This window comes from Podarcis gaigeae (genome assembly GCF_964106915.1).
Source record: "Podarcis gaigeae genome assembly, chromosome: 15".
Taxonomy (NCBI): Eukaryota; Metazoa; Chordata; class Lepidosauria; order Squamata; family Lacertidae; genus Podarcis; species Podarcis gaigeae.
In genome coordinates this window covers 23,551,328-23,577,413 of record NC_139692.1, presented here as the reverse complement: position 1 = coordinate 23,577,413, position 26,086 = coordinate 23,551,328, and the positions used below count along the sequence as shown (strand labels likewise).

The 26,086-nt window shown below is 44.0% G+C and overlaps 1 long non-coding RNA gene across 2 annotated transcripts; it reads left to right on the top strand.

Moving 5' to 3' along the window:
• The first annotated feature begins 1,678 nt into the window (after positions 1–1,678).
• Positions 1,679–23,643, top strand: LOC310832412. Of its 2 annotated transcripts, XR_014558276.1 has the most exons (5): positions 1,679–1,760; positions 4,305–4,430; positions 4,991–5,088; positions 15,788–15,965; positions 23,273–23,643. It is a non-coding gene; the product is annotated as an uncharacterized lncRNA (long non-coding RNA). The 2 variants fall into 2 exon arrangements; XR_014558277.1 differs by lacking the exons at positions 15,788–15,965; positions 23,273–23,643 and adding an exon at positions 9,931–11,181.
• The last annotated feature ends 2,443 nt before the right edge of the window (positions 23,644–26,086 follow it).

Below are 26,086 nucleotides of genomic sequence, written 5' to 3'. Positions count from 1 at the left end.
GAGAGAAAACAAAAGTAAAGCATGCCAAACAGATAAACTTAATTGCAGCTTTTGGTTTCTACTTTTATATGCCATACTTTCACCATTGTGGTATATTTACTCACTAATGCTTCATGACATTACTACATATTGTAATGTCACATTGTTATTACATGACTGCACATATTCACCCTAATTGCATAATTATCTATAATTGCACTAATTCGGTAAAGACATAATTGACTAAAATCAACAAGGAAATACTGCCAATAGGAAAAAGGACATTAGAGGAAGCAGGGCTTGTTGTCCCCCCCCCTCTCAAATTAACTCTCTGAAAGCATTCAGGTGTCCTTTAAATGTGCTCCCATCCACCTGGGGACTGCTTATCGGTGAGTAGACCCCATATGGTGGGAGAAAGTCAGGATCAACCCAGCCCAGGAGGTTCAAATGGAATCAGCACCCTAATGAGTTGAGGATGTGGTTGGGGTACAGGGCACAAACATGGGTGCTCATGTTTGGAAAGGCTATACTTTGGCCATGGGGGGAAATGAAGCTAAATGGTAAATAACAAAGAACTGGATTTGACTGGTTAGCTGGATCCTTCCTTTGTCCCACCTGCTGCGGACCAATTTTGACAAGTTGGTGTGACTGCCCACCTGCCGATCATCTGATGCCAGGTGACAACTTGAAAGGGGCTTGCTGAGTCTGCTTGAAGACTGTCTGTCAGCACTGATCATCTGATGGGTGCCAACAGTCATCCCCTTTGAAGTCCACTGGTAGGCAGTTTGTATTCATCTGATGGGTGCTGAGAGCCATCCCCTTTGAAATCTGTTTGCAAGCAGTTTGAAGACTAGCTGCTGCAGACTTCCCCATGGCCATCAGTTGATCAGCACTGAAAGCCCTATCTTCTATCCGGGAGTTCCAGATGAGCTGCGAGATCCATTCTGTGGGAGGATCAGATCTACCTGCATCATCATCATCACATCCCTGGGTGGTGTCTGAGCTAAAGGCCATTAGCTAATTCTGATTGGATGGTGATACTGTGATGTGGCTGGGCCACACGATGCTACAACATGCTTGCTTTTCTTCACCAAAACATTTGCAGTCTATCAATACCCTCCTTGAAATGTGCTGGCCAGATGTGCTGTAGTTCTTTTAAATAAGGTATATGCTCCCCACCCACTCCATCCTAGGCTAAGAATGATGTTGACCTTTTTGTGCCACAGCATCCCACACAGGACTTTTGTTGTTGCTTCTGATGCTGCAACTTCTAATTCACCCCCCTTTTTTTTGCCAAACTAATGCACAATCAGTTTGATCCTAGCTTGTGCCTGTGTGTGTGGTCACCTCTTCCTATGTGGGATTGCCAACTTCTTTTACTGGTCTTTTTCGTCTTCGTTGTCTCTTCTGGTGCCATATTTCCTGCTTGCTCTCTGTTGATCTGGTAGGTGGTGGTGCTCCCACTGTGAACTTGTTTATTTCATTTATCCAGCACGTTCCCAACTTCTGCTGCTGTGCTGGTCACTCACGTTATTGGCCTACCCTGGCAAGCATGTGCTGGGACATTATTGGGGCAGGGATTTTGACCCTCCCAACATATTTGACTTCTTGCATGTATCCGGGTTGAGGTAGTAGGTTGTATGGTTTAGAATTACACCAAGGGAGATAACTGTACAACCTCCTAGCTTTCCCTGGGTCTTGCACAAAACAGCGAGCATGGTGAAAAGGCTATAAACCTTCAAGAATGTTTTGCTGTCCACGGTCAAATTGAGAAACAACAGGTAAGGTGTGTTTTGTGAATCTTTTTTTAAGTCAATGAAGTCTCTCTTCCCTGGCATGCACCACACCACAAAGACAAATCAGCTTTGTGGTTGGGCTACAAAGTTGCAGGCTGTTTATGGAATGGGGTGGTGATGTCTGGACATCACCTTTGGGTCCCCTCCACAGCTATGGATGGGATTCTTTAGGATGGGATTCTGTAGTAGAAGGGGTGGGCAAAGTGGTCAAACATTTTGAAGTTAATGCCCCTAGCCCTGTCTGTAAAGCATCTTTCTGCATGACTAAAGAGTTGGCCAAGAACTGGTGTGTTGCCATAGAAACTACAAGTGAATGATGCTTCCAGAGGAAAAGGACAGAACTTTCCTCCCCACCTGACTGAAGGTGATGTTATCCTGCGCATAGGCGAACAATAGACATGGACAGTTTTGGGCTGATGTTTGGAGACAGGCAGTCATAGCCAACTAAGCTCTACTCAGTGTATGCCCATTTAAGTTAATGGATCTAACTTAGTTTTTTAATGGGTCTACACCCACAAGCGGCCTGATTGGCCCCCTAACAACCTGACGTGGCCAGGGTCTCTCCCAGCGTAACGCAGGATGTCGGCCTGCCCCCACACTAAGGTGGGTGGCTAGGCAGCCCAACTGCAAATCACTCCCACCAGGAAATGGACCCAATTTCTTAGACTCTGGCCAGCTTAAAAGCTGCACATTCAAGAAAGCACCTTGGTCACATAATTGACTTCTTCAGTTGTGGCTGCAGCCTGGAATTTGCTTAGGAGCTTTGGTGTCTTGCATTACTGCATCAGGTTCTGTTTTGTGAGCATATATTTTGCTTGCTTCCCTGCCCACCCCTTTAATTTCTCACAACCATAGGACTCTAAGGACAATTTGGTGAATATCTTATGCAGTTATGAGGCACTGAGAGGGGATAATGTGTTTACCCTTTTCATATTGAATGCATCACAGTGTGTGTGTGTGTGTGTGTGTGTGTGTGTGTGTGTGTGTATCCCAACTCCCATTTCCAGTAGAAAACAAGGTACCCAAGGGCAAGTAAACTTCTCTCAGCTTTGTTAGCTTTCTACATGCAGGGCATTTTTTATGTGAATCAGCCATGGTGAATCTGAATTCACCAGAATCATAAATCTGAAAAATCTTGGGGGCTGTACTGCATGCTTAGCCCTAATATGTGATTATCTGACCTGCTTAGCTCTATGCCACGGCTGTACGAAACTGACAGTCCCAGACCATTCCTCAGCCATCTCTTTTGAACTACAGCTCCCATCAGCCCCCTCCAGCACAGCCAAAGGTTAGGAATTATGGTCACTGTGGTCCAAACCATCCAGAGGGAAGCAGGTTGGAAAAAGACCGGACTAAGTCTACACAAGAGTGGGTGTACCCTGCAGGGTTCAGTGGTGCATGTACTGGTTTCAGCCATGTCATCTGAATTCTTGAGTTCAAGGGAGAATTCCAGTACTTCTCATTTACGCAGTTCAATTGTACCCAGTGCCTCAATTTCATTGGCTCAGCCCACTCTCCTGTCAATGGGACTGACATAGAACTGCATCAGGTGACCATGAGTTGTGCATTCTTCAGGGGTGTCTTCCTCCATGATATGGAAGCATCCAGGAAGGAAAAGGAACATTTTGCTCACCACCTATGAGACACTTCCTGCACTCCAGGTTTTGCACTGTAGCCTCTAGCAGGTAGCATATTGGTTTCCCTCTGGATGCATCCTCTGATCACGGGCTGGAGAATCTGTGCCCCTCCAGATATTCTTATTGGACTCCCATTAGCCCCAGCAAGCATGGCCAATAACCATGAATGAGTAGACTCGGAGTCCAACAACATCTGGAGGACCAGTTTCCTCCTCCTTTCTATAATGGCAAACTTTTAATCATGATTGAAGGCAGAAGGGAAATTACCCAGGATCCACTAAACTACACCCACCTGAAAGTTCTGTTATCTCTGTGTTGTCCTTTTCTATCCTTGGAACAGTAAAAAAAAAATTATTTCTTTTTTTGCAGATATATTGCTGTATTAAATACAGGTTAGTGGAAAACAACCCCCCCCCCCTTTGTTCATCTCTGGGAAATGTTCCTTAACTTTGTAAACTTGATCAAATCATAGGAAACACAGAACAGGATGGTGAACCTGGTCCCCTCTGGGTGCTGTTGTCCTTCAGCTCCCATCTGCCCCAACCAGCATGGCCAATGGCCAGGGATGGCGAGAGCTTTGACTGAACAGCAGTGCTTGGAGTTCCCCATCCATTGTATAGAATGTTGCCTGCTTCAGAGAGAACCTCCAGCTTACTAACTGGAACCCATGAGCATTCCAGGACTGAAATTAACATGAAAGGTAGCCGTTTGGCAATTCTGGAAAAGAGCATTCATAACAAGAATATTGGACTGTTGATTAATTATGGCATTCCTAATATGTCCTTGAGTGCCCTTCTGTCATATGTCCTCCATATATCCTTCTGTCATATGTTTTCCATATGTCTTGTCACTAATTAGTTTTCCATCATATGGCTTCCATCACATTAATTAGACTTCCTGGAGAATGTGGCAGTATTGCAAGCAAACATGGACCTTTTGCAGTGGGCACAGGAACAGCTATTTTGTACCTTTCAGCCCTTGAGCGATGGAGCAAAAGGAGAAAGGAACAGGTGGAAAGGTAATATGTCAAGATATGGACAGATTTCTCACTTTGTCTCACACCTTGGACAGAGCTGACTCTAAATAATGCCTGTTTTGAGATTTCTCCGTTTTCCTTTTACTTGCCTATTACTACAGTGCATTTAAAGATACCTTCGACTTTTCCTTGTTAATTTGCTGGATGTTTTAATGAAAACGAAGGGAAACTCCATCAGTCCTAGATTCTTAGTTTACTTTGCAAAGCCCAAATGAGCATTGCTCTGGAATGAGTGGCAGAAGAAAAGAAAAATCAGAAAGTTCAGAAATGTATCGCTCTAAAAAGCAGGGTTTCTGGTCTGCTGTAAAGGGTGGAAGGTAGATAGGATCAGAGAAACGAGGTATGTGGCTGTGATGCAGCAACTGCATGCCCTGGATGATGCACCAAGGATGATGTGCAGAGGTTCATGGTATTTCAATAAATCCCGTTTGCAGCTGTGAAAATCTGAACAAGAGAACTCCAGTTCATTCCATAGTAGCTGAAATGCAATATTAAATTAAATGCATTGGATGAGTTGTGCCTGACATTTTCTTCTTCTTCAGGGGATATTTTTAAAAAGACAAGGTGTGCTAAGCCAAAAAGTGTTTTGCATCCAAGACCTCAGGGGCAGGAGGCTTCCCAGCATCACCCACTGACACTGGTAAGTTGCATGAAGTGTGTTATGGGATACCAGAAGGGGAGGGACTCCAGAGTATGCTATCAGGGAAACTGGAATCTTGCCCTCCATCCTTGCATTGATTGACGAGTGGGTAACTGAAGTACATCTATGAACAATATTCCTGGTTGATTGTGCTTGTTTATTTTGGGATCAATCTAAGGAGAGTAATGTAATAATAATAATAATAATAATAATAATAATAATAATAATAATAATAATTTATTCCCCGCCCATTTGGCTGGGTTTCCCCAGCCACTGTGGGCAACTTCCATCGAAAGGTTTGGGGGTTTTTGTTGTAGTTGTTGTTTAGTCATTTAGTCGTGTCCGACTCCTCATGACCTCATGGACCAGAGCATACCAGGCACTCCTGTCTTCCACTGCCTCCCACAGTTTGGTCAAACTCATGTTGGTAGCTTCAAGAACACTGTCCAACCATCTCATCCTCTGTCGTCCCCTTCTACTTGTGCCCTCAATCTTTCCCAACATCAGGGTCTTTTCCATGGAGTCTTCTCTTCTCATGAGGTGGACAAAGTATTGGAGCTTCAGCTTCAGGATCTATCAAAAGATTAAAAATACATGAAAACATCAGTCATTTAAAACTTCCCTAAAGAAGGCTGCCTTCAGATGTCTTCTAAACATCAGATAGTTGTATATCTCTTTGACATATGATGGGAGGGCATTCCACATGGCGGGTGCCACTACCAAGAAAGCCCTCTGCCTGGTTCCCTGTAACTTCACTTCTTGCAGTGATGGAACTGCCAGAAGGCCTTTGGTGCTGGACCTCAGTGTCCGGGCAGAATGATGGGGGTGGAGACGCTCCTTCAGGTATACTGGGCTGAGGCCATTTAGGGCTCTAAAGGTCAGCACCAACAGTTTGAACTCAGAAACGTACTGGGAGCCAATGTAGGTCTTTCAAGACTGGTGTTATGTGGTCTCTGCAGATGCTCCCAGTCTCCAGTCTGGCTGCTGCATTCTGGATTAGTTGTAGCTTCCGGGTCACCTTCAAAGGTAGACCCACATAGAGCACGTGGCCGTAGTCCAAGCGGGAGATAACTAGAGCATGCACCACTCTGGCGAGACAGTCCGCAGGCAGGTAGGGTCTCAGCCTGTGTACCAGATGAAGCTGGTAGAGTGTGGAATCCATGAATTCGGGGCCTACTCCAGTTTGGGCATTCACCACATTGTTATTGACCAAAGAAGTAGATTTGCTGGCATGGGCTATCATAGGTAATGTTGGTACATTATCACTCCCTGCTGCAGCAAGCAATTAAGGGAGTCCTGGGTTTAAGAATTAAAAGTAAAGGTAAAGGTACCCCTGCCCGTAAGGGCCAGTCTTGCCAGACTCTGGGGTTGTGCGCCCATCTCACTCAAGAGGCCAGGGGCCAGCGCTGTCCGAAGACACTTCCGGGTCATGTGGCCAGCGTGACATTGCTGCTCTGGCGAGCCAGAGCTGCACACGGAAACGCCGTTTACCTTCCCGCTAGAAAGCGGTCCCTATTTATCTACTTGCACCCGAGGGTGCTTTCGAAGTGCTAGGTTGGCAGACGCTGGGACCGAGCAACGGGAGCGCACCCCGCCGCGGGGATTCGAACCGCCGACCTTTCGATCAGCAAGCCCTAGGCACTGAGGCTTTTACCCACAGTGCCACCCGCGTCCGGGGTTGGGTTGGGTTTAAGAATTAGGCCCAGAATTTTTCTTGGATTTGGGGGTGTGAGGTGAAAACACCCCCCAAAATTGATTTAATCTTCAGGATATGAGTGGTTTCCCCCCCCATTTTTTTTCTTCATATCTTTGCAGAGAAAGGAAAGTGCTCAGTAACGCTGCCGCCCACTCTCCTAAGCTGCGGCACTCATGCCTGGCCACAGCTCCATTCCTGGGGCGGGTCTGACCCAAGGGAAGGAAGAGAATCAGCAACAGCTTCCCCACCCTTCTCCTTGCTCATGAGTATGCCCCCATGCCACTTTGCGAGGTGCGCTGCAGTGGGCTCCCTCTGTGCCCTGCCCACCTTGGGGTGTTGGCCTACACTCTGCAACTGGGCTCCACCCTTTAGCCTTCTCCCTCAGATCTTTAGCCAAACTCTCTCTGTGTCTTCCTCTTCTTCATCCTTGTCTTCGCCTCTCTCCTCCAGTAGTAAAAAGGCCCATTTAATGTTCTAGCTAGCCTATCCTCCAACCAACCAGAATTGAGTAGAACAAAATTCTCCCTCTCATCAGACCACTTCTTCCCCTGTCCAATGAGTGACCAAGAATTTCTACTTAATAAGCCAATCAGAAGTGCAATTTTATCTTAGAACATGCAAGTTTCGCTTTCTGAATGCAATGCATTCCCAGGAAATCATTTGTTAAGCAAGCGTTCACATAATGAGCTGGTGGTTTCCATCATTTCCTATGGAAACATTTCTAATCCATGCTTTCTCCCTCCATGCTTCCTACCTGAAACTGCTGCAGCTAATTAGCAAAAGCCAAACAAAGTGGGGCGGGGACTGTTTTATCCCATCTTTCCTGCTCCATGGTTTGTCTAATAGATTTTTCTCCTTCCATGGTTTCTGCCCCAAAAGGCTGCTGTCAATCAGTGAAACACAAACAATTAAGGAAGTGGGCAAACTCCAGCTGTTTGGATGTCTGAATCAGTCATTTGTGTAGTGAGGTTTGGGTATAAGCTTTGTGTAGTGATGGGTTTTTTTTTGGGGGGGGGGTTATTGGGTTGTTGTTTTTATTTTGATTATGTAGTTTGTGGTTTTATATTTTGATGTTATTCTGTGAACCGCCCTAAGACCTCCACATATAGGGCGACCAGATAAATTCAATAAATAATAATATAATTATTTGTGTTCAGAAAACTGAGATTTTGGATAATGAGCATTTTGATAGCTGGACCCGTGTGCATTTAAAAGAACTCATTTTTCCCCAGGTTAGCCTTATTAAAGGAAGTAATCAGTCACCAATGGATACTTCTTTTTCAAATTTAACCTTTTACATTACCCCCACATACGCATACATTGTATCTAAACCAAGTCCTGCTCTAGTAAACACATTTGAAAAAGTGATTTCTCCATATCCACTTACTAGTCAGTAAGCCCCATTTAGTTCCATGGGGCTTACTCCTGATTTAGACATGCATAGGATTGCATTGTAAGTCTCCCTAATAATCTGCCTATTAAACCCAGTAATGTTTGCGTCTTTGCAGATTACAAATAAATGTTCCTCTGAGTCTGTTGCAAATTTTCCCCAGGCACACATCCCGCAGGAAATGCTAACTTTGGTCCCACTCCTCCAGCATTGATTTGTGCTTTTGTTTCTCTCCTTGAATGTCAAGGATTCCAACTTCTAGAATTGGTTTCCTAGTATGCAGTGAGGCCCATAAGCTGAATAATGGATTTACTTCTGTCAAAGGTATAAAAAGCATTTGGAGTGTTTCCACTGAAATTCTAGGCAATTTTCTCATACATGTGTTTTTAAAAAGCTACTTCAGAAACAAAGGGTGCCACTTAAACTTGCTCATGGTGGGTTAAGAGAAATGTATGTTTCTGTTATAGTTCTGTAGAAGGGAGGATGAACCTGTCTTCCTCCAGTTGTTGTTAAACTACAGTTCCCATAACACTTGGCCATTGGCCATGCTGGCTGAGACTCATGGGAGCTGGAGTCCAGCAATATTTAGAAGACCACAGGTTGCCCATTCCTGGTGCCCACCACCCTCTACAAGATATGGCAAGAGAACTTTTGTTTTGGCATCATAAGTTGAAAGCTAAACAACAAAAGACATGCAGAAAAGGCTATGGTTGACTGTGAGAAAAAAAGGGAACACGTAATTTGGCAGCAGTTCTCACACTTTTCCACAGACTGATTGGAAATTGTTAGGAGTCTTGCTGGACCACATAATCATCAACATTGTCAAAATCACCACCAAAATCACAGGCCAGGCTATGAAGAAGGTCCCGTTTCATTGGTAATTGGGGGGGGGGGGGAATTAGTAGATTGCACCAGCTCCATATTATGAAAATCACAAAGCCTTAGCCAGGCCCTCTTTAGCTTGTTATGTCAATGTAGTTCTGTTCAAAATGGCCTCAAAAACAATAACTCCAGTGCCAAGCCAATTGCAGATGTTCTCATTAGTTCCGCAACCTTTTTGCAACCACTGGAATGGAGCTCATAGGCCCACAGTTGGAGAAATAAACCAAAAGCTTTATTTACTGCATTTTCATGCTGTATTTCCCCCATCATGGAGCAAGGTAGCATTCATGGGGTTCCCAGACTATTTCCATTCCAGGCACTGAAGAGACCCAAATCAGCTTAGCTTCAACAAGGTGGCTGCGTCACAAGCTATAGGCATTGTTGGCTTGGTAGAGCAACTCAAAGGTCATCCCATGAAAGACGGTGTGTAGTAGTGATTGGAATATTCAAGTAGATGACAGGGAACTGGTGGCCTTCCAGATGTTGTTGGACTCCAGCTCCCATCAACACCAACCAGCATGACCCAGAGTCAGGAATAATGATGGACACAGGCTTCCCCATCCATTGACTAGTGGCAGGGAGATCCAGCTTTGAAATCTCATGAAACTCACTGGGTTAGCCAGTGGACCATGGATATCTCTCAGCCTAAACCTGCCTCACAGGTTTGTTGTGGGGATAAACCGATGGAGGTATGCATCTGAGCCTATTTTTGAATCCTAGTCTGTAAGCAGTATTTCTAGCCAGTTTCCCAGTTTGAAATCCAGGTCAGGATATTAGCAGCAAAGCTGAGTATGCAAGGAAAGAAGCAAAAGGTAGCATGCAGGCTCAAGGCTCATTCTTGGTCTGATTAACCATGTATCTGTCTTATTCTTAGGCTGATACACCATTGTTTCTGGACTGAACTTGTTATATCTGAACAGCCTCACTGTATGGGGAACTACTTGAACACTACTACTAAGTCATTTAGACTACTAGCCTGGTGCTCTCTGGACACTGTTGGATCATGGGCAGACCTTGGTAATATGCCACCCTGTGTGAGGCTATTTCACACACACACACACACACACACACACCCCGCCAGCCAGCATAGCCAATGGCCAGGAATGATGGGAGTTAATAACACGAAATATCTGGAGAGCCCAAGTTTGGAGGACGACTGGTCGAAATCTGGGATTTGCAAAGGTTTTGTCATAACAGGTGCCCCATAAAGAAAGGATGGGAAATAAATTTTCAAATGACAGAAAAGGTTTGATTAATTTTTAAAGAAGTTGTTTAAAATGCATGTTTATATCTTTGACCTTCTAGCAAAGAGTGGACGAGTTGATGGCAAGGTGGTATCGGTGTGCCTCCATAGCCAGTCTTTTCCCAGAGAGGAAACAAGACCACTGTGCAGTATCTGAGCCTTTGTTCATCACATCTTGATGAACGCTTCAGAACTTGTTTTTGCTCCAGTTAGAGAACACCTAAGGCTCATAGGGTTTCATTATGTCTTTTGAGCTGAGAGTCACAATGGAGCAGTTTATAATTAACAGCAGTGCCTAGGTGTCAGGTCTAACAATGAGTATCATAGTCATTGGGAGACAATGGACCATTTCTTTTTAAAAACTGTCATGGAACCTGAACCTGGTTCCCATCAGCAAAATTGGCTGGCTAAAGAGATTCTTGACTGGTGCTATTTGGGTCCCACCAACTGGCAGAACAAAAGCTGCTAAAAATGACTGGGCGATATGATGAGGCTCCAAATCATTGTCATATAGCCTTTGGGTGATGGACAACTGTGCATTTTTTTTAAAGGGTCAAATGGTCTTGTTAAAATAGAGAGTTTCACTTGGAAAAGTTTAAGCTTTTCCCTTGGAGTATGATGAAGGAAATACCAAAATGTTAACCATTCTCTCTAGACAGACAGATGCCAACAACAAACCCATTATGGACCAGTGTATCTGTCTCTCTATATTTCTGCAAGGGATGGTTTCCATAGACCCGAGGTTCTAGAGCAGGGGTGGAGATCCTCAGTTTCCCCGTTGTTCACTACATTCTGCAAGTCCTCAAGAAAATATGTCAGCATTTTAGTGCAAATGCCATCCATTATACACATTTGTATATGCAGGTTTATCTAATACATGAATTTTTTTCACGCAGTTTCCCCAATTTACTGCATTTTTTGTGTGTTATTTTCCTTAATACATAACATGTTAGCACAGCTTCCTCTGAACTATGCATTTTTGTAAACTTTAATTGGTTTGAGAACTCTATTGCAAAATTCTATGAATTTCAAAGGTCAGATGTGCTTTAGTTCATGTATTGTTTCAGGAAGTCAAACTGCATTAAAATGTGAGCAACCAAAACAAATTTCAGCCCTATCTTAATTTCCGATCTTCAACCTTCTCTCCAGGATTGATTAAAAAAGAAAATAAACTGGTCCAAAAGTTCAGAACAGCATTCTGAAGTCTAAGAGTGATTGCATTAGCAGGAAACATTTGGGGTTAGCACTTTGTTTGTCTCACTACCCTTTGGAGCTGTCCTTCCCCCTTTGTATAAAAAAGCACATGTGTGCATCAATTTCAAAACACCCACCCACCATAAAAAGCAATCTTGTATAAAAAGTTTTATTAGTTTTCAATTACAGTCCAATAATAGCCTCATTATAACAATACCAATTTATAATACAATTGTTAATACCAATAATTCAAATACTGAATTATATAATTTAGTTAAAATGCCCCTCCCGTGAACTAGATTTGATGAATTTCTTTATCCCTAAATTCCAAAAACCTTAGTTTCAATTACTTTCCAGTCATAATAATAATCCCTTAAACAACAACTGCAATAATAATAACTTCTATCCATGTTGACATATTAAATGATTTATAAAAACTTCAAGTGAGGAGCTCAAACTATATCCTTGTTCTTCCTGTGTATGGCAATTATTCTGTCCATGGTGTTTCTTCCTGTCCTTGTAAAATATTATGTCTTTCTTTTCCCCAATTGTTGCTGTTATCTGTCATGCCTTGGGCGGAGCTGATATCCCATTTTTGTTTTAGAAATTTCTCCATCATAAAAGGCAATCTTGGTTTGAGCAAACGAATCTGGATGCAAGTGCATGTACAATCAAACCAAGATTGCTTTTTATGGCTCCCCTTTATCACATACACAGCCCAACAAGACAACAAACTGAACCCACTGACAGCATACAATTCAATATGGCTAACTTAACCAAACAATATGCCCCCCAAAACAAACAAACAAATCCCACTGCAGCCAACCAAAGACAATCAACCACACCCTAAACCACACCAATCTCTCTCACCACCAAGGATACATAACAAGTGACTAGAAAGGGAACCTACTCAAGGGATGCTGACACAAAAACCCCACACATACGCTGAGTAAAAGAACATAAGCTTTACCACTCACCCCCTCTCTCCCACCCACCCCTCTTTTCTTCCCAACCCTATAGTGCATATAACACCAATGTCTCACAACAAGTGTAGCTGATCTGTAGAAAACACAACCTGAAGAAAGAGACAATTGTGTTTTTTTTTTTACATCTATAGAGGGCAGCCAGAATTCAAAGAAAGCAGAATTCAGAGCAAATTCATGGAATAATGAAGGATTAGAGGGAGGGGGCAGGATTGCTGATAAGGGTGGCCCACCACTGCATCACCCCAAGAAAGGTCAGAAGAGGACACAGGTTTGCATAATATTTGCATGTCCTAATTTATGTGTATTGAGGTAGATTTAGAAATATTACTATAACTTACATAGAAACGTAATACATCTTGCCATAGTGGGGAAGACTGTGACCAGGTGAGCCGTGTTCAGTCTGGGTGCTTCTAATAGGGATGGAGGAAAAATTCATTTGATCCACATCTCACACAGCAGACCACCTGGCCCAACATTCCTGAAGCTGCTTGCAGGATGCAACTCCCTATCGAATTGCACTCATCATCCTGGGTTTTGCAATGAGGAAACATGTATATACGCAAAAATACATCTCTTACCTTTTAAAATGCCTACAAATGCACACATAGCAAAATAATGCATTGGGAGGGGGAATGTGTATTTTACATAATGACTGTGTACAAAATGTGTACACAGACTTTTGCGTGTTCTTTCAAAAAGACCTAACAGACCTATGATTAGGTACCAGTGAAATGGGATGGAAGTCAACTACTCAGTTCATCCCTACAAACTGTGGATAGGAGTCAATAATGTCCCTGCTGCTCTCTCTTCTTATAATCCAATATCTTTAAACCCAGCTGGTACAAGACCACTCAAACAGAGGACTGGACTTGGCAGCTCTTCAAATAGAGGATCATCCTCTGTAAAATAGGACACATGGCTACCCACACCCACATCCCAAGTAGAACTGGAGTATTGGCTCCCTCAAAACATAGAACACTTTCAAATCCTTTCTTTGCTTCTGTCTATTTCTCCTTTCCTATTCCTCATTCAACTTACTTCCCTTTCCCTTTCTTCCCTTATCTCTATAAGCACCTTGACCTTGGCTGAGTGGCTTGTTTTGAACAGGACAATAGCGGGCTTTTTTTCTCCACCCTGCAATGCTGCCAGACCATTCTTTCCTCCATTTAACTTAGGGGCTCAGTTTCCAGTTTGCATTGAAATGTTAAGATGGGGTCTCTCCCCTTTCTGGTTTCAGCCTCTGTCCAAGACTTTCTCTGTAGTCTTCATCCATGAAATAACCAACCATACAGTCCACTCTAATCAACTGGAGTTTTTTTATAGACTTTGTGAATCTTTTGGGGGCCCTTGAGACAATTTGGGGAGTTGCATTCATTTCAGAAATGATAAACACAAAAGAATGGTGGGAGAAAAAGAAGGCTTTGATTCCACAAACATGCTCTTTTTGGTTCTTTTTTATGGCTTTAACCAAAATCTATCCACGTCAACAAAAGAAATTCCATTCAGTGGCTTTAAGACATTTTATATAATTTCATTGACTCTAGAGGAATTGCCCCAAAGCTGTTTCTTTATAAGTTGTGTGTATACACACACAAATATTTAAAGATTTTGTTTGGATTAAATTGTCCCGTCTCTTTCATGACTCTGACAGGAATAACAGCTGTGGCATTGGAGGGCACACACATTTTTCAATAAATGGTCTGTGTGGGTTTTCAAGCACCACAGCTTCCCTTTTCAGATTTCACTTTCCCCCAGTGGAAAGAACTAGGTTTCTTAAGGCCAAAGTTTTCCAAGTCCTTGACAGATCTTCTACTGCTTGGGTGGATTGAGATCCTGATTCCATATTGGTGGGAAATGGGAGAGGTAGGGGATGTCTCCCAAAACCTTTGCCCTGAGATTTTCCACTTTTGATATAACTGGTGCTTGGATGACTAGAAATGCTTAGTAAATTATCTGTGCCTTGAAATCAGAGCTGAAGGGGATATCAAATACCATCTACTTCATTCCACTTTAACCGTATTTCCCACTATCTTCCAGCAACTCTATACCCACCCACCCCTGGACTCCCTGCAAGTATCTTACCTCCCTTAAATGGTCCCACACATTCTCTATCACTGCCTCCCAAGTCAGGAAATCCCTCCTGGGACACCTGTGTAGGACCACAGCATCAAGTTCCTCTTCAAAAACCACTTTCTAAACCTCTCAGTCTGCATAGTTTTCCTGTTTGGTCCCAATGAAGAGTCCATAGGGCACAGTGGGGCAAGACATATTGGTTGTCCCAGCACCAAGGAGAGCTCCAAGTAAGCAGCTTGCTCCAACAAGAGCTCGAGGTGAATTGAAGCCTTTTGAGCCTCTGCCTCCCTGTTCACCTCTCCTAGGCTCCACCTGCTTTGTTGGAGAACTATTTACCTTAAAGGGTAGCATGAAGAGCAGGCACTTCTTTGATCCATGGCCTCTCACTTGGTGTGCTCCCTGCCCTGAAGGATGGGTGAAGCTCTTGATTCCTCAGGCACAAGGGAAAGCGTCCATGAGGGTCCCAGCTCTACTTATACAGACTCTGGTGTTCTGAGATCCAGTTCAGTGACCTAGAACCTGCAAGACTCACATGTAGTGGGGTCCTGGTCCACAACATCAGCCTCAGTGCCAGGAATCTGCTCCAGCTCCAAACAGATGTATGTGTTTGCATTATTCTCCCTGTTACCCTGGGCTGTTTCCTTCCTTACATTGTAACCATCATAATCATTTAGGCTGAAAGTTCATGGGTGCCCAGCCTGGTCCATTAAGCATCTCTGTGTCTTGACTCCAAACATAGTTGAACATTGTTCTCATGGAAACCAATGGGATTTAGATTAGTCCCATTTATTAAGTGGCTATGTTCTACCTCCACTGTTGAAGGCAGTAAAGCTCTGAATACCAGTTGCTGCAACCTACAAGTGGGAAGAGTGCTGTTGCGCTCAGTTCATGCTTGCTGACTTCCCACTGGGGTATTTGGTTGGCCACTGTGAGAACAAGATGCTGAACTAGATGAGCCACCAACCTGATCCAGCAGGCTCTCCTTATGTTCTTATGAAGAAAGCTAGGGAAAAGCCGGGATGCTGGATTGTCATTAGGGAGCAATGCACAGTTAATTCCCTGTACCTGGCTACAATACAAAAATTGCAGAATACAAAGTCTTTTAATTGTCTTGTTATAGAATAATTAATGTCTTACAACCTACATTTCATTCCAAAACAAGAATACTTGGTCCTTTGTCACTTTTTAAACTGCCTATTTACCAGATATATATTTTTTTGTTCTCTTCTCAATAGGAAATTTAAGGCTGGCTACTTCATTCACTCCAAGTGGAAGAGGCCTTGTTGCCTCTAAGATGTCTCTGTGGCACACAAAATATTTGCAATACTTGTCGCATTGCAGAAACACTTCAAGGCTGGGTTTCGTTACTTCCCCATTTCTTAATGGGGTGATGTGTATCTGAAAGCACCACAGGTAACTTGTGTGATCCTCCATGAGAGCTGGTTGAATGTTATGATTTTTGGCATTTTTGGATGGTCCATAGCTCAGCAAGGGCCTCCTGACAAAAGGGCCTCCTGACAAAAGGTTCCTGAACCTGCTGCATTATGGAGGTAGACTCACTGAGAACGTGGTGCATGGAGGATATCTTCTCCAGGAGCCCTCAAAAACTGAGTGACACTGTCCACAGAACAAAACTCAGCTGAGCTATGAAACTCCTGTATAGCCATTGGAAAGCCATCATATTTCTTCCACAACCCCCTCCTTGTTAGCTGGCTTGGGCTACTCCAGATACTGTAGAACTCCAAGTTCCAACATCTCCAGGTAGGGCTTGGAAAGACTTTTGTCTGAAACTCTGGAAAACCACTGCCCATCAGTGCCCTGAGGTAGTTGGACCTAAGGATAGGAGAGAAAGTGGACTCAGTTTGGACTTGAAGGCAACGTACCTAAATTTGCACTTCCCAAAATAATATGCAAACCAGAACACAGATGTCCTCTGAAATCTTCACTTCTCCAAATTTTGTGTTGCCATTCCCTGACTGATTAATGTGCATATCCTGGGAGATAGTATGCATAAATGCATATATTAGTGAAAAATAACTTTTAAAAAATGAATTCTGTTGAGGGGAATTGCATGTGAAAATAGGTAAAATTGCATTAAATATGTGCATATGAGGAGAAATTTGCACTGAACTCAGGCAGGAGCATGTTTATATAATTTATAAAAGGGCAGTTTAAGTCATTCTATCCCAGCACACTCCAGTGTTGTAGTATAATAGCTGCCTTAGCTGCCTGCAAGCCAATTAAGAAGTTCAAATAATCGCTGCCACAAATTCATACTCAGGCTGCAATCCTATATACACTAAGTCCAATTGAACTCATTGGGGCTTAATTCTGAATAGACATGCATAAGATTGTACTTTAAGTTGTCTTATGCCATGATGCAAGTATCATTACCCTCACCTTACAGACTGAAGGAGGCTTAGAAAGCAGTGACTTGTCTATTGAGTTTACATGAGGGAGAAATTTTGTATTCTGTTGTTCCAGAGAATAGAACCCAATCCAACAGGTTCAAATTATAAGAAAGGGATTTCAGTTGAACATGAGAAAGACCTTTCTGATGGCATGAAGCCAGTCAACCTCCAATGTGAATGACTTTAAATGAAGATTAAACAAATTCATACAGGGCAAGTCTCTCAGTGGCAGCTGGCTATGTTGGCTGTGTAATGAAAACAGTGGAGGAGAAATGCAATTCAGTTCATATTTGTAGCCAAATATATCAAATTTGTACTTTCAAAGCTAATATGATAACTGACATACGGCCATCCTTCAAAATCTGCACTCACCTGAATTTTGTGGTACAACCCTCCAGCCAAACATTCCCCCAGAAAATGTGTATGTAGGGGATAAAAGATAAAGGTAAAAGGACCCCTGACCATTAGGTCCAGTCGTGACCGACTCTGCAGTTGCAGCGCTCATCTCGCTTTATTGGCCGGTGGAGCCGGCGTACAGCTTCCGGGTCATGTGGCCAGCATCACTAAGCCGCTTCTGGCGAACCAGAGCAGTGCACAGAAACACTGTTTACCTTCCCACCGGAGCGGTTTATCTACTTGCACTTTGACATGCTTTCGAACTGCTAGGTTGGCAGGAGCATGGACCAAGCAACAAGAGCTCACCCCGTTGCGGGGATTCGAACCACCGACCATCTGATCGGCAAGTCCTAGGCTCTGTGGTTTAACCCACAGCGCCACCCGTGTCCCTCTATGTAGGGGGATAGTGGGCATTAAAAAGAAGATAGCATAACTATCATGCAAAAAATGATAGTAGGGGGATAGTGGGCATTAAAAAGAAGATAGCATAACTATCATGCAAAAAATGAGTGTGCTAGTCCAAAATGCATGTAAATATCTGTTTATTAGGAGAGAATTGCACTATAATATTGACGAATTTTCATGAGGATTTTTTTTTTAATGAAGTGAAATTTGCAAGTGGCTGCAGTAATGTGGAGAACTGAATTTCAGATTGGAATGCCTGGGATCATAGGTGAGGGGAGTGCTGTGGTGCTCATGTTATGCTTGTGGGCTTTTCATAGGTGTCTGGTCAGCCAGGGTGAGAACAGGATGCTAGACTGATAAGACCTTTAATCTGATCCAGCAGGGCTCTCCTTATGTTCTTATGACAGTGGAGCAGACTGCAGCAGTAGGTGGTAGACTCTCCCTCCTTACACTTTTAAAAGCAGGGGCTACCAAGGATTTGCTAGGTCAAAGCAAGGACCTATCAGGTCCCGCTTGCAGGCTTCCCACAGGCACTGTGAGAAAAGGATGGACCATTTGCTTGATCTAGCAAACTCTTATTGCGTTCTTACATTGCAATAGTTGGTTTCCTGTACTGAACAGGAGGCCAATGACTTTTGAGGTCCCTTCAAACCCTATTATTCTAATAATATAACATACAGGAATACACACAGAGAGCAAAAGTTACCGGGGAATAGAACAAAAGAAAACGAATCAACTCAGATACAAATAGTTACAGAAAACTTCTCATGCAATCTGTGGGCGTTTTAACAGTGAAGGAGAGACCTGCTCATACGTACCATCAGTGCTATTTTTCTAGAAAAAATTGGATACCGGAAATCATCATGAATGCCCCACTTGTTCTCTTATTGTGGCAATGGCGCCCACCTGAGAGGTGCCGGAACTGAATTCCAGCTGGGGAAAAAAGCCTTGCTTACCACAAACTGCTTTTGATAATTTCCTCTGATTTAAAAGGGAGTTTGCTGTTTGTTAGAAGGAAGAGGAGCTGATGATGATCATAATGATGATGATGATGATGATAAGTTTAAATGCACTTTGGCTGGTAGCCATGGATCCTGGCTAATGTAAAGGAGCAGTAATAAAGAAGCCCCTTTTGCATACAAGATAATGGATCCACCATTCTGTCTTAAAATAGATGTGACCTAAGATCCCCCCAAAAAAACCTTAAAAGGATAAAAAGTTTTATTTATAATCCTGTGCACATTTAAAGGAAAAACTTCAAGAGCTTAGTGTTGAGGGGCTATTGTGACTGGAATCACTGGGAGGCCCCCTTGAAAGAGTCTCTGAATATTCCATATTTTCCTGGAACTGTCAAGGAAGGTCTGCCAAATTGTCTTGGCAGCATTCCCAGGTGCCCAGCCAACTTTGAGGCAACTGTGGGGACTTGGTGGGTTTATGTAACCTCCGTTTCCAATCCTGTTCGTACATACAAAGCATATAGATTTACTTAAGTAATCTTGCCACACGGAGGAGCAAACTGCTCTGCTTATTTTGCCTCTGTATCGTCAAGTCAGAAAGAATTCATTCAGAAGTCTACAAAAAAAGGTGGGAGAGAGGCTTCCTTTTACGTTAAATGCTGGCTTAGACGCCGTTTCCAGTGAATTGTGGGGTGGGGGAGATGATGTTTTTGGAACATGAGCAATAGTCAAAGTACCCAAGAAACTCCCATCCATCTAACTGCTGCTGTCCAGGCAATGTTTGGTTGTAAACTGGCTGGCTGTGGAGTGGGGAGAGGTTGTGGGGTCACCAGTGACATCCTTATGATGCACCCTTGAACCTGGCTGCGGAGCAGGACTCATTTCATTAGGGGGGAGGGAATAAAACCTTCCTTTTGGGGCACTAAGCAGGTTATATGTGAGGTTTCCAGAAATTCTGTTGCTAAATGTGGTTATAAGATGTGGTAGACGTTTAATTAATATGCAGCCGATAAGCAGGTGGGAAGTATAAAAGGGCTGGAATCAAAAGGGTACTGTGCTACTTATCTGTAATGAAATCTCTCGCTGATATGCAGAGAGAGAGAGAGAGAGAGAGAGAGAGAGAGAGAATGTAAGAGAAAGACAGACAGACCTGGTTACAAAGGATTATATTGCATCCACCCCAAATATGAGATATCCCAAATAAACAATTATGTGTTTTGCTTATTCGTTATGTATCCCAGTCCTTGGCTTATCGAGTTGCAGGAGCTGGATTCCTCCCCTGCTCTTGTAAAAGAGCGATGTTGTTACATTCTGCAATTTGAAATTGTTTAGCTTAATCTCTGCGCATGATCCGGCCTGGACTATAATATCATCATGATTCAGAAACATAGACAGGCACCAGGAGACTGGCTGCAGCATTCCGCCTGCCCTGCTGCTATTTGTGGCATTGCTGGGGAGGGAGAGGAGGGTGCTTTGAGGGAAGCATGTGGCGGGTCATATGCACACCCTGCCTGTTTGCGGCTTTGATCTTTATGCCCTGCACTTCGTCCTGCTTTTTTATCTGATTTTTGTACTTTTGGGGAATAGAACAAGCAGCCAAAGGACAGGTATGTATTGGGAGGTGCAGAGGACGGAGGAAAAGAAATTCAGGCCGTCTTTGCTTATTTAATGCAGCCCTTAAACTGTCCTTCATCAGTTAATATCTCAGGAAGGTTTGCACTAGATAAAACAATCAGATTTGGAATAAGATGTCACAATCATTAGAAGACTATGTGTTACCAAAACCTGCAGCATACAACTCCTCAAATCAGTATAGCAGCAGACAAAAGAAGTAGCTCTGGCAGTGTATAGTGGACACTTGGGTTGCGAACGTGATCCATGCAGGATGCATGTTCACAACCCGCGGCATCCGCGACCCGCAGCGGCACGCCTGTGCATGCGCGGGTCATGATTCGGTGCTTCTGCGCATGCGCAGAGCACAATTTAGCGCTTCTGCGCATGTGCAAGCGCTGAAACCCAGAAGTAATCCGTTCCGGTACTTCTGGATTTCAGCAGTCCGTAACCCAAAAAAATACAACCTGAAGTGTCTGTAACCCGAGGTATGACTGTATAGTGGTTAGACTGTCCTACTAGGACCTGGGAAACCAGGGTTCAAATCCCCACTCAGCCATGAAACTCACTGGGCGAACTTAAGCCGAAATCACTGCCTCTCAGACTAAACTGCCTAACAGGGTTATTTAGAGAATTAAATGAGATGGGGACGGACGGACTATGTAACCCGCCTTGAACTCCTTGGAGAAAAAGGTGTAATATAAATGCAATAAGATAAATAACTAAACAAATAAATGACAACGAAATTATGAAAACCCTACATGTCTATTAAAATCCACAGCATTCAACTCCTTAGGTCAATACAGCAGCACACATAGTTACCTACAGCCATGGGTGTATATGGGGGGCAGTTTTTGTTGTTGTCCCCCACCCCACATGAGAAACCATAATCTCTAGATTCCCAGCTTTCATTTGAAACAAGAGTAAGTTTCTAGCATTTGTAGAAGCTGAGATATGAGGCAAAATGTGCAGGCATTATTCTTCTCGATGGTTTGTAAGAAACCAGCCTGTCCCCACTTTTCACTATTTTACTTTACCTGCGGCCTGAAATCAAATCCTACAAGCACACATGTCTCTGGCCTTGAACACAACAATGCCTCCCCCAAGTTTGGGTGAAAAGGTATATCTTAAGTAGATGCCAAAAAGTGAGGGGTGAGGAGCTGCACCTCCAAGGAATGTCTGCAAATGGGGTGGAACTATGCAGAAGAGCTGAACCACAAGGGAGTACAGTGGTACCTCAGGTTAAGTACCTACTTAATTCGTTCCGGAGGTCCATTCTTAACCTGAAATTGTTCTTAACCTGAAGCACCACTTTAGCTAATGGGGCCTCCCGCTGCCGCCGCGCCACCAGAGCACGATTTCTGTTCTCATCCTGAAGCAATGCTCTTAACCCAAGTACTATTTCTGGGTTGGCAGAGTCTGTAACCTGAAGCGTCTGTAACCTGAAGCGTCTGTAACCCGAGGTACCACTGTACCTAGTTAAAACAGACGAAACTGAATAGCAGTTGGGATCAGCTGAGCCAATGGAGGGGCCTTTTTGTCTCATTTTTCTCCCTGATTCATCCAGGCGGGATAATCATGTAGTCAGGTTAAATAGATGACCTCCCCACACACCCCATTCAATCCCTGTGGGTCGATTTATGTAACCCAGACCACAAATTATGAGCTTGTTTGGGACTTTACTAATTTGCATACAACTTTTTAAAGTGTGCAACCTTCCTAAGTGGTTTATAGAAATTTGAGCAATGCCACCTCTGTAAGCATACACCAAAAGAACCTCATAACAGAAGAGCATTTAAAAAGAAAGATAGATGAATGGATGGATGGACAGGCTATATCAGTCACCTGATGCTGGACAAAACAACAGATGGTGCTCTGAATTTTTCTGGAGAGCAAGTTCCAAATGCAGGATATCCCCACAGAAAAGTCCCTATTCCACCACCACCCCAGTCTCACTTCAGGCAGGAATCAATGGAAAGACCTGTAATGTGGTTCTCGGGACTTAAGCATGCTCATATGAAAACTGAGCATGCAACATGGTTGCAAGCTGAAAGTCCCTAAACATCAAGAGATGCTTACTGAGTGAAAGCTAAAGAAGGATGTTGCTAGTGTAGGTTTTTGTGCATCATTCACTTCTGTGGTCTAAACCCATCCTTTGCACTGGTCTCCCAAAGAATGGAAGAGCAGCACATAGGGCAGATTTGTGTTTGCATGCTGGATCTGAGTGTCAGCCCCGTGAGCCCTTAAATGTTGCATGGGTTGAACAACTGCCTGGTCTTCCTGGATGCTGGTACCAGCCATGGTGTTTGTGGGTCCCTGTAGACTTGCCACACTGTCCAAGGTAAAAAGGAAGAAGGAAAAACTGTTTTCCAAACCTACCAGTCCATTGAATAAGTAGGCTTAGAATCATAGAATTGTAGAGTTGGAAATGACCTTGAGGATCATTTAGTCCAACGCCCTGCAATGCAGGACTATGCAACTTACCCATACAGGGATCAAACCTGCAACTTTGGTATTATCAGCACTATGCTCTAACCAGCTGAGCTATCCAGGAACTAGTGCACAAAGCAAGGAAACGTAGAAGGTTCTTTCCATCATATTAGTGTACATTCAACAAAGGCGTAAACTGCTAAGGCTCAATATACTCAAACACACTGCATGGAGGTTGGAGTCTTTCAGCCCTATGATGGATGGACAGGTCATAGGGGAGCTGCAACTCTTAATCATGCTGGGAGTGCCACCATGAAAGCCTTCATATAATTATTCATGTGCTTTGTGTTAAAGATCGTTTGGATGGAACTCTAATCAATGGCTTACAACTAGTGATGTGATTTGCCATGATAAGATGTGTTGAGATTATGTTAAGGCATACCTATGAAACAAGAGACCAAATATAATATGTTTGCTTCTTTGTTTCCTTCATACCCTCTCTTCTACTTAGAAGCTTATGGTGAAAACAGAGGAGCTGGAAGAACAACAGCATTGCTGGGGAAATACTATAATGGTTAATGGTTTATACATGAGCCAATGATACGATGCTGTGGCAAAAAATGCCAGTGCCATTCTGAGTCATATTGACAGAAACATGGAATCCCAGACCATGGAAAAATAGAAAGTATAGTTGATGTTGAATTTTGCCAAGAGTGAAGTGTTGAGGTCAACTTGAGAGATAGGGGCACCTATTTTTGATACTAACTCAATTTCTCATGAGCGTTTGGTAATGGTCTGTCTATAAATTCCTAGTGGAAACAATGGGCAGGTTGACAATTTCTGTATGCTTTTGAAGGGATCGGACTAGGAGTGAGTTGTGTGTGTTTGCATGAGAGAACAAGATCACATGCTTGTGCGAAGCTATTTTCCTGTACCATATTTATATTAAGTGATATTAAAAATAATTTTTAAAAATGGGAAAAAATGGTCCCTATCAAGAGCCCTCGGAGGTACCTGTGTTTGGATGAAGGCCTACAGAAATGATGCCTCCACCACTTGGCGTTATCCAAATGAGTTCTTGCAGCAAGGACCTTTGCATGGTTGTACCCTCCATATGGAATTCCCAGCTTTAGGAAAGCCCCCTTAAGGAGCTTGCTAACAGTACCAGGCACCCTAGAGCAGTTGCTGGGGCTCCAAATACCCTAGGTAAAGGTAAAGGGACCCCTGACCATTAGGTCCAGTCATGGCCGACTCTGGGGTTGCGGTGCTCATCTCGCTTTACTAGCTGAGGGAGCTGGCGTACAGCTTCCGGGTCATGTGGCCAGCATGACCAAGCCGCTTCTGGCAAACCAGAGCAGCACACGGAAATGCCGTTTACCTTCCCGCCAGCACGGTACCTATTTATCTACTTGCACTTTGATGTGCTTTCGAACTGCTAGGTTGGCAGGAGCAGGGACTGAGCAATGGGAGCTCACCCCGTCACGGGGATTTGAACCACCGACCTTCTGATTGGCAAGCCCTAGGCTCTGTGGTTTAACCCACAGCGTCAAGTACCCTAGCACGGCCCAATGGCACTCACACTTGATTTGGTCCTACCACCTGCCTGTGTCTGTAGCCACAGGCTTATTGGTAACAGTGTCTAGGTCTGGGAAGCCACATGCTATTTTAAATTAAAATGATGGGTGGCTTCTCAGACATAGCTGCTGCCACAAATAAAGTCTGTGGCAACTGGGTCTTTCTGACCAGGAGGCACCAGATAGCACTTTTCTGGACACCGCCTCAAACCTAGAGTTGGCCATGGTGATAGTTTTCTGGAAGCTGGTGACACATTTCCTGTTGATCTTCATTTTTGTGGCTGTGTTTTTACTCCAGTTTCTGCCGGATGCTTGTTTTTTGTTTTGTTTGTTCCTTATTTTTAAATTGTCTCACTGATCGTGATTTTGTTGCCTATTAGATCATGTCTTTGAATAATTTGTAAACTGCCATGATGAGTAATTTGTAAATCGCTCATTCACAAACTGGGAGGCAGGGTAGAAATGTTAGAATAAATAAATATTATGTTTCCCTGCCCTATGAATCACCTCCTAGATCCAAATTGGTTCTTGGCAAGCAGACCTAAGAAATAACCGCTGATCTAGTGCAATGATAAAAGAGCCACAAACTCAGCCGTGGTACCTCAAACATCCAACGTGGAGGGTCTGTAGCTAGCATACCTTGGCATGCTTTGAGCTATCACATTGACACCATAGCCCCGTCGACCACAGTAAGGTCAACAACATTGTGTGTGTGAGGATTAATATCACTCTGCCAACACCTTTTCTTCCTCTTCATACATTTGATAGTACTGCTGGTTTGCTAAGGAAGACACAGGCAGCATACTCCTTTATGTTCCTGGTAACCAAGCAGAAAAGAGAGATTTAGGTAACCTCAGTGGCTAAACAAGGGACACGGGTGGCGCTGTGGGTTAAACCACTGAGCCTAGGACTTGTTGATCAGAACATCAGTGGTTTGAATCCCCGCGACGGGGTGAGTTCCCATTGTTTGGTCCCTGCTCCTGCCAACCTAGCAGTTCGAAAGCACATCAAAGTGCAAGTAGATAAATAGGTACCGCTCCAATGGGAAGGTAAACGCCATTTCCGTGCACTGCTCTGGTTCACCAGAAGTGGCTTAGTCATGCTGGCCACATGACCTGGAAGCTGTACACTGGCTCCCTCAGCCAATAAAGCGAGATGAGCGCCACAACCCCAGAGTCGGTCATGACTGGACCTAATGGTCAGGGGTCCCTTTACCTTTAGGTAAAGGTAAAGGTACCCCTGCCCGTTCGGGCCAGTCTTGCCAGACTCTAGGGTTGTGCGCTCATCTCACTCTATAGGCCGGGAGCCAGCGCTGTCCGTAGACACCTCCGGGTCACGTGGCCAGCGTGACAAGCTGCATCTGGCGAGCCAGCGCAGCACACAGAACGCCATTTACCTTCCTGCTGGTAAGTGGTCCCTATTTATCTACTTGCACCCGGGGGTGCTTTCAAACTGCTAGGTTGGCAGGCGCTGGGACCGAAAGACGGGAGCGCACCCCGCTGCAGGGATTTGAACCGCCGACCATGCAATTGGCAAGTCCTAGGCGCTGAGGTTTTACCCACAGTGCCACCCGCGTCCCATATCCCTTTACCTTTACCTAGTGGCTAAACAAGTTTGTTCAGCACCAGAAGTTCTAGACCAGGGGTGAGATACCTGTGCCCCCGCTTCAAATGTTGGTGTCCTACAGCTCCCTGAAATTGGCCATGCTGCCTGGGAGTGATGGAAGTCATAGCCCAGAAACACTGGGCAGG